The 14,449-nt window shown below is 43.7% G+C and overlaps 1 protein-coding gene across 1 annotated transcript in view; it reads left to right on the top strand.

The window, feature by feature from the left end:
- The window catches only part of rtn4rl1b (reticulon 4 receptor-like 1b), a 99,056-nt gene that overhangs the window by 66,874 nt on the left and 17,733 nt on the right, over positions 1 to 14,449 (top strand). The window lies entirely within an intron of this gene.

Genomic DNA, 14,449 nt, shown 5'->3' with positions numbered 1-14,449 from the left:
CACAGTCTTGTAGCCCTCTCTCCCTCTCTGAGTCTCCTTTTGACAGTGCACCTAGAGGCTAGCAAAAACAAGGTTAAGTGGAGGGGGCTACCCTCAAAACCGATTACTCGCGGTAGACTGTATAAATACTTTGGAGAAAACAAGATGATCTCTCCCAGAGCACTATCTCTCTAACATTATGCCTCACCTTACCAGACATACACACACACACACACACATACACACATACACATACACACACGCGCGCGGGCAAGGTTGGCACGAGTGCATAATTTTACAGCTCGAGTACTCCTTTCCTGAAAAACTCGAGTTCTTGAGAAGACCGGGGGGGGGGGCTTGCATCAATTAAAAGACTACGCAACTATGATGGGGTTGGTCTCAGCACACAGAGTAAAGCATAAAATGAATGATATGATATGAAGATAACACTTGGTCTTACCTTACGCAATGGTGAAGTATGGATGATACCGACAATATTTTAACATTATCATTACCAACATTCTACAGTAGCCCAAGACAGAAAGTGGGTTTTTTCTTATTGTGTTTAGATATAGCAACTAACAACATTAACTTGTCTAGCCGCGTTAGCGTAGAAGCCTGGTCTATCATATGACAAAATATGGTAGAGCCATCCTTTAGCAATCCGTCCACAACTCACAAATTTGTTGCATGATTATTTCATCACAACTACAGCTGGGAAAGAAAATGTACACAGCGAAATACAACTGTAAAGCAAACAAACAATTGATTCACCCCTTTTCTACTGTCGCCATCCTTCCTCTTGTTTACCAAGGGCTCTAACTGGTAACTGAGTGCAAGTAAGATCTAGCATCGCTCGATTAACGAGTACTCGATGTTAACGTAGAAACTCGAGAATTGATGTAACTGCTCAAGTACTCAAATGCTTGAGTACTCTGTGCAACCCTTAACACACACACTGACACACGCACACACACACACCTCTGTTTATGGCATAGTAACGACACGATACAAAGCATCTTGATGGAAGTCACCCGTTACCCCCTCTCCAACCACACATATACACACATACGCGCGCACGCGCACACACACACACACATACATCACCCCACCAGCTGAAATCCAGACTAGTCTTGTTAGCCCTGCTGCTGAAGCTGAAAGTGAGTGCTGTGGTCAGTGATAGCCTTGAGTTGCATTACGGTAAATGGACTCTGAATTATCAGAAGGGTTGTTTGGAGCTGTGCTACGGTGTTCGACCGGCCTCTGTATTGTTGGCTCCCACCCGTGCCGGGGCAGGAAGAGGGCACAAACTGTGACTGAATGAGGTTTTAGTTAGATTGGAGCGACTCTGGAGAGCTTTTAAAACCATGTTGCTTCAGGCCATGGGTCATTAAGAAGCTGGGACCTCGCAGTTTATCGCCAGTGCTCATAGGTAGACAGACGCCGGCGTCAGAGCTGGAGCCAGGACAGGCAGAGAGTGGATGGTGGCAGCTGCTAATTGAGGTTCTCCACCATTCGCCGGGCGGTTCTGAACAGACCCACGGCATATGGTCCTTGTCCCGCACTTACTGGATGAACAGCGGTAGCTGAACAAAGTAGATTGCACGTTATCATTGACCGTTGTTGTCACTGTGTGAATTGCTAAACATTTGTAAGGACAAAAAAAAAAAAAAAAAAGCAGGCCAGCCAGCATTAAATGCTTCCTTCCGAACTACGCGCTTATTGTGTCTATGCTGATATCAGGATGACAGATATGACTGGATATAATCTGTTCCTGTTCTGTCTTCTCCTTTCCTCAGGGAGTTATACCCTCAGTCTCTTTTATTTCCTCACTTTAGATGACAACTCAGGATTAGGTGGATTAAATTAGAATTCCTGTGTTCTATAAGAGATTAAACTGTTGGTTTTTGGTGCTCTATATGAGTAGCACTGTCTCATCTGTCATCTCCTAAAGATATTCTGTCTGTCTGTCTTAACCCCGCAGATGACGGTTCTTCTCTCTGTATGGGGTCATATAGGGTTTTAGTCCTGCTGGCGTAACCGTCTTTGATGAACTTTGCATTACCTCATGTTTTCATCCTTTATCCTGCGGTGCTGGTTAAGAGAAGGAGCTGTTAGTTCAGCAGAAAAATAAATATGTATGTATGTATGTATGTATGAATGTGTGTGTGAACTTAAAGTCGGTTTGTTCCTAAGCCCTTGATAATGAGATCAGTGTGTTTAGATGCTGTTATGTGAGTGAGGTTTATCCAGGCTAATATGCAGTAGAGGGTTAAAACTTGAGGTTGAAGACACACTTATATATCAGTCTAAATCCACATTTTTTTCATAGCAAATGCTGCGAATGGCTTGATTTAACGCTGCATATATGCTAGAGGTAAAAGGAAAATAATTTCTACCAATGCTTTTTTTTTCCCCTTCTTGTGGCTCATAAAAATCCAATATATCCAAGCTGTGCCCTCGTAAGAGATGTTAAACAGACACCTGTTTTCATTTAGGTTTCTCTTCTCCTCTCTCATCCCCCTACTCATTATCCCTCCTGGTCATGAACGAGGGTAGAATGACCCTGGGAGCCGAGATTAGAGAGAGAGACTGGGCAGGGGCCCCAAGTTAATGCTGTGTGTGTCTGTGTGTGTGTGTGTGTGTGTGTCTGTGTGTGTGTGTGTGTGTGTGTGTGTGTGTGTGTGCCCTCATACTGACTGGAGAGGACCTGCAGAATATTACAGGGATATATTACTGGATTCATAATTCATTCCAAAGCTGCCTTTAGCCTTATCCCCAGTGTCTCTGCTTCTGCTCCGTTTTCGTTCTCCCTCTCCTTCCTTCTCTTCTTCTCTCTCTCGATTTCTGTCTGCACAGCAACAAGACTTCTCTCTCTTTCTCGCTCTCTCTGTCTCTCTGTGCTGGGGTGTCAGTATAGGAGTTGCTTTCCAGATGGCTGCCACTAAACCTCAGTGTTAATCATGGTCAACACCTAGACCCTCACAGCTAATGAGAGTAACCCACTTTTCTCTCCTCCTTGTTTGATTCCCATCCTGCTCTGGTGCTCTTCCCTGTTCTGTCACTGTCTACGATCTCCTCCCCTGACACCTCCTCGTTTCTCACACAGCAACGGGGAGAGAGTTAAGCTCCCCGCTAGCGCTGGTGTGACAGCCAGGGAGTTCCATTTTACAATGTCACAGCGACTTGACTGGGAATGTAAAACTTTCAGGGAACATGGGGTTTAGCTATGTGATATTTGGTTTGCCCTCATAGTCAGGCAGTGGAGAAACCATGATACTCAGAAATAATGGCTTTATCTTGGGCTTCTACTCTGCGTATCTAAATATTTAACAAAAGAAGACAACTGTATGCCTCTGCTGTATTTATTCAGTCAATTCTCATTGTCTTTCATTTGACATATTTGCTGTGAACTGAATCGAAAGTGTGAGGGAGAACACTGACACAGAGACTAGAGATATGGTATTACTGTACCAGGCAGGACTTTGAACCAAGAGAAGAGAGGAGAACACAAGGGTACATGAAGAGACACTCTTCTCTTAAGTGTTGTACTCGGAGTCAAATTGAATCTGTGTTTTTTATGTATTCAGTTTCTGTTGGTTAGAGGTTTGATAGCTATTGAGAGCCAGCTGTTCATTATTCTGTTAGGGTGGCATTAAGCTACGTTTGTTTGGTATACCACATGTGGAGATTTTAGCGCAAATTAGCAGCGTCAAAATGCCAAAGGGCCAAGAGGAATGCATTAGAGTCTGTGAAATTGGCTAGTGTTTCTCAGTAAATATCACCAACAATTTAGCACACCTCGAAAATATCAGCAGGAAACATTCAGGTGTTTGAGGGACAGCGTTTAGGAATGTCAAAGCTAATGGCAAATTCAGCAGCTAAATGTATAAGTTAACTAAGTGTCTCGCTATGAGACGCAGAGTCTCTGACAGAATAATAATAATAATAAAAAAGAACGTGTCGTATGACAAATGACTCCTTCGAGGAGGTGCACCGGCCATCTGGGTTGTGTGTTTGAGATGTTTAACAGATTGTTTTGTGGAGGACAAACACCGCTTGTGTGTGTGTGTGTGTGTGTGTGTGTGTGTGTGACAGAGAGACAGAGTTGGGGAAACAGAGATAGAGGGAGGGAGAGAGAGAAAAGTTTTGCAAGTCATTTTTAGGACGCCAGATGTTGCCCAAAAGCTCTTAACAAATACCTGTCTGTCCTCTCCCTAAAATGAAAGTATAAAGTATAAAGTAAAGTATAAAGTATATAAAGTATAATTATGCTTACAGTGCAATGTTTGTGTGAAAGTGCAAAACAGTGATTTCTCCTCAGATGTAAGTGTATGTTTTTAAATTACCTGACAACATGTGATAATATGGTATTGTTAGCACTTACATGTTGTCTTCACATTGTGAAATAATTCACCAGTCTTTGTGTCTTTGTGAACTCTCTCCAGTTCCTAGAAACCAGATCTACATGATTCAAAACCATCTTTCAAATTAACAGAAATGCTGGTGCTACCTTAACAACAGCAGCAATCCAAAGTGTATTTCTGATATTGTCACAGGCCTCATTAGCTGTGTAAGTTACTGACGAATGCTGTTTTGACAATAATGATTGACGGGCCCACATTTACTAGCCTTCTGAGCTACGTCTGACAGCCACACACATGTCGACGAGATTAAAAACATAATCACATCCTTGCATTTCACATTCCAGCTTGGGATAAGACAACACCCATTCTAGCATAACGCTCATCAAATTGTGCTCATTTTGAAAATGGGTCACGAAAGCTGTGTAAACCGTCTTCAATTAGCCTATATCAATGTTTCCTACCATTTTTTTAAATTTTCTTTAAATGGCTCTCTTGTCTTTTGTGACGATCAAAAAAGGGAATTAATGTTTTAAAATGTTAAAACCTCTCAGTAAACAGAGGAGTTCCTGTATCATGCCCTCTGCTACTTGCAGGGTGGGCGAAGGGGGGGTTATGATTGTATAAATATCCTGAGGTGGGGAATTTTCATCCAACAATGCAACTGAAATGGTTTCTTTACTACTTTGGAAGCTCAAGCTCTGTTTTTTTTTTACTGGCTCTAATAGGTCCAGCTTTTGTAAATGCCATCTGTAAAGCAGACATTATCATCGCTGTCACTGTGTGTGCCCCGTGGGCCAGACATCAGCCACGGCAGAAATGTCATCTGTTAGCCTAACTAGAGCGGAGGGTATGACTTCCTAAAAAAAAAAAAAAACTGCTGATGGCCGTTCAATGAAAGGAAAGTATAACACGGCCTCTCACACGGAAATCAATACAGTGTGCCTGTAGGGGGTGGTATAATGTTCGTCGTGAGCCAATGATGGGATCAGAGGAATTGTAACTGAACCTGGCACGCTAAGCAGAAGGTAGATGTTTTGGATCGAGCCCAGAGAGGAATGAACTTCAACGGTGAGTCAGCTCTTACTGGACCCCAGGCACTCAGAGTCAATGAAGTGTCTCACACACAGAGAGACACACACACATGCCTATACATATACATGAAAACACACCCATGTAAACACTGGGGATGGGAATGAAAAATCGACTGGTCAAATCAATTCATCGAAATGGACACAGATGTCAACTGATGTGGAGTTGATGTAGACACTGATCATTAAGGCTAAGGCAGTGGTGTTTTTTGTATTGTTTTGTTTTGTTTTTTTAATTGGTCCTGGATAGAGTTATGACTCTGAATTTGTATTTTGTTGAATTGTCAGATTCTCTAAAGATAGAACAAGGAAATGACGTTTGACTTGTCGACTTGACCTCAGAATTCTTGTTACTCATCCACTGCTGATCTGGAAACTGAAAGCTCCCGTCCATAATGCACATACATACATAAACACACGCCCATACAAAATGTCAGGGAGCTACAAACACCACCTGTCGAGAAAGCATCTGCCCCGCTGAAGACACTGCTACTGAAGTTTGTGCTTTATCTGGATGTCATGGTACAAGTCCTAATAGTACCGTACTTTGTACTAGACGCTCTGCCTGGGAGTTCAGCCCATAGGCAGTGACCCCACATGACTATATGGATGTGTGACTATATGCATAGTTGGGCATTCTAAGTTCAGGGGAAAAAATGAAAGAAAAAAAGAGCCTGTTTAGTAATGTTTTGTGTGCAGATGTTTGGATCTGAGTTTTGACTGGATAGTGTAAACAAAATGTCTCAAAGTGAAAATTTCGCTTTTCACATTTTAAAAGTTGGCAGACCTTTTTTTTTTTTTTTTTGACACAGACTTTCATTCTTGGTTTGTGTCGAACACACTGTCTTACCAGACTTGTCATCTACTGGAGTCACAACCAGTCCATGCTCCCACCCCTACCCAAAGCACATCCTGCTCTTCCACCATCTGCCTACAGTCCCTGCAGTGCTGGTCTGTGGATGGTAGCCCCTGAGTGACTAACACTCCTCCAGCTCGCCTGTCACCAATGCCTTGGCTCCAGGCTCCGTGCTTGCTGGCTGGCTGGGAGAGTGACGACGGAAGAGCAGGCTGTCAGCAGCTGGCCCCAGATGGAGAGCGCAACCCATCCCCACCACTCCTCTATTCCCTCAACCGAGGTAGACACGTATTGGGTCGATCCATAATCACCCCCTAGGAAGTCCCCATAGGCCCCTCTAGCAGATTTGAAAATGACTTTAGTTCTGAAGCCGATTCAACCATTAAACCAAACCAGAGGGGGTTATGTGGAATTATTGCTGGATAGCAGATAACCTGTCGAGTTCTCTCAGATCTGCCTAAAGGGCCCTGGGGGCAGGGAAGAATCTAGGGGTTGATTTTTTTTTTTTTGGTTTTGGCCCTTTGACTAGTCTTTAAGTCACAGCAGACATTTCTGAGGACAGACCCAGACATATTCTCAGAGACAACGAAAGGGTATAGCGTGAGATGATACCGTGATGTCACGCTGTAAGATGAGAAAGGAGTGGAGGAGGAGAAAACGGACAGGAGGAGAGAAAGTGAACGAGTGGTATGGGAGGAGACTGATAGAGACAGAGTGTGCTGGAACATCAGACAGAGGGGGGCAAGATGAGATGATGAAGCGAGAGAAAGACAGAGTGAAAGAGAGAGCGAAAGAGAAGTAGGAAGTACAGAGTCTTGCCTTAGTCCATGGATGTCTTAGTCCTGTCGGAGTGGGTTAATACACGGTGCACACAATGTTTTAAATAATATACCAGCCGTACAGATAAAACAGATAAACATATGAAAGATTCAGCAGTCATTGCAGCCCGTCATGGGAGAGATCCAAAGGGCCGTCAAGAGAGAGAGAACGCGCGTGTGCGCGTTTGTGTGTGTGTGTGTGTGTGTGTATGTGTGTTTAAGGTCTGTGTGGGAGTTTGTGTTTGTTTGAAAAATTGAGACATTAAAAGAGAAGAAGCATGCATGTTAATACTGCAGTATGTTCAGTGTACGTGAATTTGACACTGACAGTAGACAGAGCATGTCAGGTTGAGACTGCCGTTTCTTGGATATTCTCTGTCAAGTGGAATGGAAAAGTCTTGATAGATGTGACACTGATATTCAGTTATGTCTATGACTTTGAGTGCAGCTAATGACCAACTGAGGGAATAACAAACTAGGCATGTATATGAGGTCAGCATCGGTGTCAGACTCGTTTTATAGGAGTGGAAGTCTAATCCAAGTTCAACTATGCCGTGCCACAGCAAGAAACACGCACGCACACACACACACATTCAGCACAGACACACACATACACTCTCTCAGTCTTTCCCCCTCTCTCACCCTTTGATAGCCTCTATCCATCCACTGTTCAATTAGGAGAGCCGCCTGAAACTCGCTTTTGTCTCCCGCTGGGCCTGTCAGTCTTCCAGTCAAGAGCTGTCACTGTCCTGGCTGCCGCCTGTCAGGCCGCTGAAAGAGCTGTTACAGAAACGCCCACAGCTGCAGACACCGCCCCCAGCACAGTCTCCTCAGCTCAAGCGATATGGGGGGTGGGGCACTTTGAATCAGCGCATCCTTGTCAACTCTTAGTCCAACAGTGGAGGTGGAAGTGAAGGAAATTATTGGAGAGAGAGAGAGAGAGAGAGAGAGAGAGAGAGAGATAGAGAGAAAATGCGGCTATGGAGGAGAGAGGGAGGGGGAAACTTCTAAACAAAAGGCAAAAAAACAAAAACCAAAAACAGACACGTCTGAGAGGGAATAAACTGGGTGCCCGGCTGTAAACGTTATTGTGCCATTGATCAAAGTGACAGTGCGCTGGCTACCTTGCCCGTCACATGTGGGGATTCTTCACGTTGACATGAATAGCCAGAGTGGGCCCCGCAATGAGCCGCCTCTATCGATCGCCACGACAAAACTGTAACTGACCTTCCTCGCAATCCATTTTTTTCTCCTTCTTCCTCCTCTCTTTTTCTTTTTCTTTTTTTTTGGGTGTTGTGGCGCGCCGTTTTGCCGCCGTAGAGCGTAATTTTAAACCTCAGCCAACAGCTTGTGCCGACATTTCTGTTCGTGCCTTCTCTGCCCTCTGAGGACGAAGGAAGAGCGTGTTAAAAATGAAATAGATGAGGATGTAATGTATCATGTTGGCACCTGACAGGCTGTTTTACGCTGTAAACCATTCAGTCCCCCATGTTTTACACGAAATGCTCTTTTATTGTGTTGGTAAATAAGGGGGCTTAATCTCAAACCAACATGAATGACAATAACCCTTTAAGGGCAAAGCATCAACAATTTGCCCGGATTCCCAATTCTTTTTCTCTTCGTTCCTTCTCTCTTCAAACGTCCGATGTGATGAGAGATAATCTGAGAGGTTACTGATTTCCTTGGCCATCCGTACCTTGTTTCTACAACTGCTTTACAGTGACAAGAGACGTGAACCCAAGCCTCGACGGCTCTTTCATTCTGTGTCTCACTTAAGCGTTTGTGCCACCTTAAAGGATGAGAAGAGTTGGCATGCAATTAACGTGATGCATGTCTTAACTAATAATGTCAAACGCAACATTATCAGATACGTGGGATGCAACACAATGCAACATAGCGAGTCCTTTCAGAAAGCTGGGGATGCTAACGGCTTGTATTAGCGCTTGGTTTAACAGCTGGAGCTAATATGAATATGCTGGTGAAACGCTTGAGGTAGGCCTATTTCAGGACTGTTATCCCAATCTTAATTCGATAGAGGACGAGCAGACACACACATTGTGGTTCAAACTGGTTGCACATAGAAAAGGAAAATGACTACGGAGAAAGGAAGAGACTAGAGCTTTCTTCGGGACTTCATTAAAAAAAAAAAAACCCAGACAAAGCGACAGTGCAACTTTGGCATACCTAATCAAACTAGCACACACACCAACAGCTGGCAACGCAGCAGAAACTCTCGCTGTTCTCTAATTTCCTCCCTCGCCTCATGTCCTGTATTTTTATCTTATCCTCTGGCTTTCCACAGTCTGGAAAGTACAATAGACCAAACTGTCCAAGGTGGCCTTTTTAAAAGGCTTTTCTTGGGAGGCTCATCAGAGGAACGCGACGGCCCGAAAATACGTGCCGTGCCATCTCCGTCGAGCGACGCGGCAAACAAAGAGATCAAATATCGATCAGTTGCAATGACAAACCAACAGCGGGTGCAGCAATATAAAAATGCTGTAAGCGCCAGTGCCTTTCAAACAACACAGGAAAATTACACAGAGAGAGGAAAGAAATAGGTAAGGAAGTGAGAGAAAGACATGTGTTGGGAATTGGATTTTGTGTGTGTGTGTGTGTATGTGTGTGTGTGTGTCTGTGATTATTCCAAGATTCTCTGCACCAATTTCCCTCTCCCTCCCTCTGAAACAGTAGGACAGACACTTCTGAAGACTGAAGACAAGACTTCATCAACTCTTTCTTTTCCAAAGTTGTCTGACTCGCCCCTGGGGCTAGACGTCTTGGGCTTGGTCAGCTGTTTTTGCAGGGAGTTCATTTATCAGTGAGAGCTGAAGAGGCACACGCTTGGATACTCACTGGTGACGAATGAGTAGAGCGGAGTGGTCTGTGGTAAGGTATGAGAACACAACAGGAAGAATGACTTAGAAAAAAAAAAATGTATTTCTAATAAAGGGTTTCTCACAATTGAGATAGAGAAGAGAGACCAACAGGAAGTGCTCACCTCAGCCACATATCCCTCTCTTTCTCTCCCTCTTTCTCTGCTTCGACCCCGTTTTGACCTTGATGACTGTGAAACAGAATTTGGAGAATAATTAGTCCTGCTAGTGCTGTCCATCTACGAGGCATCAGCAAGATTCATATTCGACCCCCTCCCCCTCCTCTTCTTCCGGAGTCACTCAACCTTGTGATCCTGTGCGAACTGCCTTGGCAAACAGGGCCCGGCCCCGACAAACAACCGCACTCTCTGCATTTTATCGGGCCATTTACAAATATTAGCATTCAGTCATAATGCATATGGAATAAATAAAGAGGGGAGTGAAGAGGAGTGGAATAGGTTTTTTTTCTTTTTCTTTTTTTTTTCTCCCCCCTTCCATCCAGTCGTCTCTGCGGAGCACGGCAGAGTGCAGCGCGTGGTCAGACAGACCTGAGTATGTTACAGAGGGAGAAATGTAACGGAGAAAAAAAAGGGAGAGGGAGAGGGAAACAGGAGGAGCGGGGGGGGGGGGGGGGTGGTAAGCAGAAGACAAAGAGGCATAAGGAAAGAAAGGGAGGGCAATAGAGAGAGAAATGTGGGGAGGGAGAAAGACAGAAAGAGAGCAAACGACAGATAAATTACAAGCACACATACATACACACACACACACGTATGTCTGGGTCTGTATCTGTATGTATGTATGTCTGTATGTGTGTGTGTATATATATATATAAATAATGTTATATATGTGTGTGTGTGCGTGTGCGCACGCGTGTGTGCGTGTGTGTGTGTGTGTGCGTGTGTGTGTAAATATAAATATATATATATATATATATATATATATATATATATACACACACACACACACACACACATACACGTGTGTGTGTGTGTATGAGAGAGAGAGAGAGACACACACACACACACATACACACAGAGAAGGAGTTGGAGAATACAGACAGAGCTGTCTGAGTGCTGCCAGACTGGGTGGCTGGATGTGTGTTGCCATGAAGAGGGTTGTGTAACAGGCAGGTACTTGTACTGAGGCAGATTAAGACAAAACCAGGAGAGATTGGCAGGGCGTTGTAAAGCAGCTCTCCAACATCCGCCCTCAGACACACTCTCTGTCTCTGTCTCTCCCTCTCTCTCCCTCTCAGTCACACCAATATACACACACATAAATTCCCTCTTCTATCATGCTGGGTATGGCCTAGAATGCCAGACCCTCCACGGAGACAAAGTGGACGGATGCACACTCAAACACACACACACACATACACGCCACCTCCCTTGCCACCCTGAAGTAGGTTAGTGGTGAAAGAGTGGAAAAACAAAAAGAGGGATTTGACAGAGGGGGGTGCATAGAGACATTCTTAGAGGAATGAAGAAGGCAAATCCCACAGTGCATCCAATGGGGCACTGTTGGTTTTGCTGAGCTTGTCTGAAGAGATTTGGATTTTCCCAAAAAAATAAAAAAAAAATAAAAAAATAAGAGCGAGAGAGAGAGAGAGAGAGAGAGAAATCTACAGCCCAAGGCTCCACTTGTTTTTTTCCTCCTCCTCCTCCTCCTCCTCCTCTTTTTATTATTTTTTTTTCTTCAGTGTAAGCTTGTGTCTGGTGCACCAAACACCCTGATCACTGCACAAGAAGCCCCCCCCACCCCACCCCACCACCACCACCACTCCCCACCCCCTGACTGCTACTGAATCCTAAACTGAAAAAAAAAAAACCCAAAAAAACACTGCAGTCTGTATCACCTCCAGGATCCAGCTCCACAAAACTGCCCATTAACTCTCACATCAAACCTGAGCCTAGCAGAGACATGCTCAGCGTGTTCTCTAATCGCCATGATGGCGCAGGAAGAATCTGCTTACGGTTCGTGTTTATTGACGGTAGAGTTTTGCGATCAAAACATCATTCCCAATGCAATCTCAAACCACATCTCTTTTCTATGTTATGTGTCTCCTCCGGCTCCCTTCGTAGACTGTACTGCTTTTGATACCTTATTCAATGCCTAAAAAAGATTTGTTGGCATTTTGTAGAAGTCTTGTTGTCGTGGCGTTACCCCGTGTGTTTGGGGATTGAAGGTCAGGGTGAAACCCAGAAGAAACGGTGGCTTTGTGATGTAGGGTATAAAAAAAAAAAACTACCTAGGTGCTGCTCACACACCAGAAAGAAAGGGGGAAAAATGCTTCTTCTCTTCTCTTTTCTTCTTTTTTTCCCTCCTCTTTCTGTTCTCCCAGGTTTTCATTTTCTGTCTTGTTTAAGTGTTTGCGATTGAGAACTGAAGAGGGGAGGAAAAGAAGGAAAGAAAAAAAATATCACGGCCATCAAGAAGCAATCACGGCCTGATGGAGTGGGGCTGTCGGCCAGAGACAAATGGGAGGATAGCAAATGATGGTCTGGTATGGATAAGAAAGAAAGAGAGAGAGAGAGAGAGAGAGAGAGAGAGAAAGAAAGAAGGAAAGAAATGTACTAGCTACATAAATGTATAAAATGCCTGGGTTTCCTGGTGCATTTCATATCATTTGCTGTATTGCTGAACATTACACATATATCCAGACACAACCCCTTACACACACCTTACACTTCACACTCAAATCCTGATGTACTTGATTTCTGTCTGTCTATCAGTACCTCTATCCTAACGTATAGAGTCTGTTAAGTGATAGACAGCACTGTTTGTTGGCTGATGTCTCCACACAAATGATACTGATAACAACATTAATTTACTTTGCCAAGGCAATAAATGGCGATAAAATGGCGCTTGTGGAATTTTACCGATCATCTGTGTTTTTGTTTCTACGCTCACCAGATCTGACTGTTAGGGGCAATTTGGTGACAGACAGCACATGGATCTGGTAGTGAGTGTTGTGTTTGCAAATGGACTTGTTCACTACTTTGTGTTACTTTGAGTTGTTTCATTTCATACAGACACACAGCATCTGCCACCATTGTGTTGCCAAAGTCCCAATTTGGTCTCCATGTGACCCTCATTGGAAATAGCTGTGAGTACACCAAACACTACAAAGGCCTGGTGAAAGAGAGAGAGAGAGAGAGAGAGAGAGAGAGAGAGAGAGATTGTGATTGTGTGGTAGAGGGAGGACATGAAAGGACAAGAAGAAAACAGCATCACAGGACACAGACAGCCAAAGAGTGAAGGGCTCAGATGGTCCTCTCTGATGCCCCCCCAACAACACACACACACACACACACACACACACACACACAAGACTGAATTAAATCCCAACCCAAAAAAAAAATAAAAGTTTGAGACAATATGGTTTTTATGAACCCTCTGAATTTTTTCTCTCCGAATGGTGAATAGATAAGCACTCAGTTCTAGTTTTTATTTTCCCCTCCTGCACTGAAGCAAGACTTAAAGCAGTCGTGGAGCTCATTAAGGGGACTGCACATTGCGAACAGAAATGATCGACAACGAGTCTCAGTGAATGAAGTCTCTCTCAGGCTGCACCCTTTGCTTCTCTGTGTGTCTCAAAGAACTTGTGTTGACTGATCTGAGTAGTGTTCAGAATAGTAGGCCCATAGACAACCGATTAACGAGTGGGTCTGTTACTGAAGAGCTGTTTGAATGTTCTCTCTTTCTCTCTCTCAGTTTTTAAACTGTCATTGTATATGTGAGGTTTTGTGGGGGGTTTTGTCTTGTAGGGTCAAAAGGCCTCAGGAGGTCAACAGAGTGCTCTAGAGAACTAATTGGTTTTTGGGTGATTTGACAAACCCAGCTACTAAATGTATATCTATAGTGCGTCTGCATTGTTTTTTTTTTTTGTTGTTTTTTTTAATACATCATAAGAGAATTTCAGGCAATCATGTTTTTAGTTGTTACGTCACCCCAGCTTATGAAAGATGGTCATTGGAACAGATTATACAAGAAGTATAAATGTACATAGAAAAAAAAAGGAAGTCAAGTAATTAAATGTGAGAAAGCAAGCAATAAGGATTTAATTAGGACGAGGAAATGCAGCGCAAACTGTAATCTTATTCTTTCAGTTGGTACCAGTAGAACTGATTTAAAGGAAAGCTTACATTTCAGCAAGCATTCCTTTAAATCATTTTCCGATTCCCAGTTTAGCTATTGTACCCTTAGGCAGAGTCTGTAGTGTGAAATAGGATGTGAAAGCCATTGTGAAGTCACAGAAGTCGTATTAATCATTGACATGGAACTTCATGCTAACTCAGGATCAGACTTTTTTTATTTTTATTTTTTTTTTACAGAGTTTCCCAGAACATCGTGTAGTGGCATAATCGACAGGAATTCGCATTTCAACGGAACGCTTACATAAACTCTCAAGCCCTTTTCTCTTCCCGCTCTTTTGCTCAGTGTAGGAGTGAAGCGAACAGATATATAT

This window comes from Chanos chanos, chromosome 6 (genome assembly GCF_902362185.1).
Source record: "Chanos chanos chromosome 6, fChaCha1.1, whole genome shotgun sequence".
Classification (NCBI taxonomy): Eukaryota; Metazoa; Chordata; class Actinopteri; order Gonorynchiformes; family Chanidae; genus Chanos; species Chanos chanos.
The sequence above is the reverse complement of the archived record's forward strand: the minus strand, read 5'-3'. Positions and strand labels throughout refer to the sequence as shown.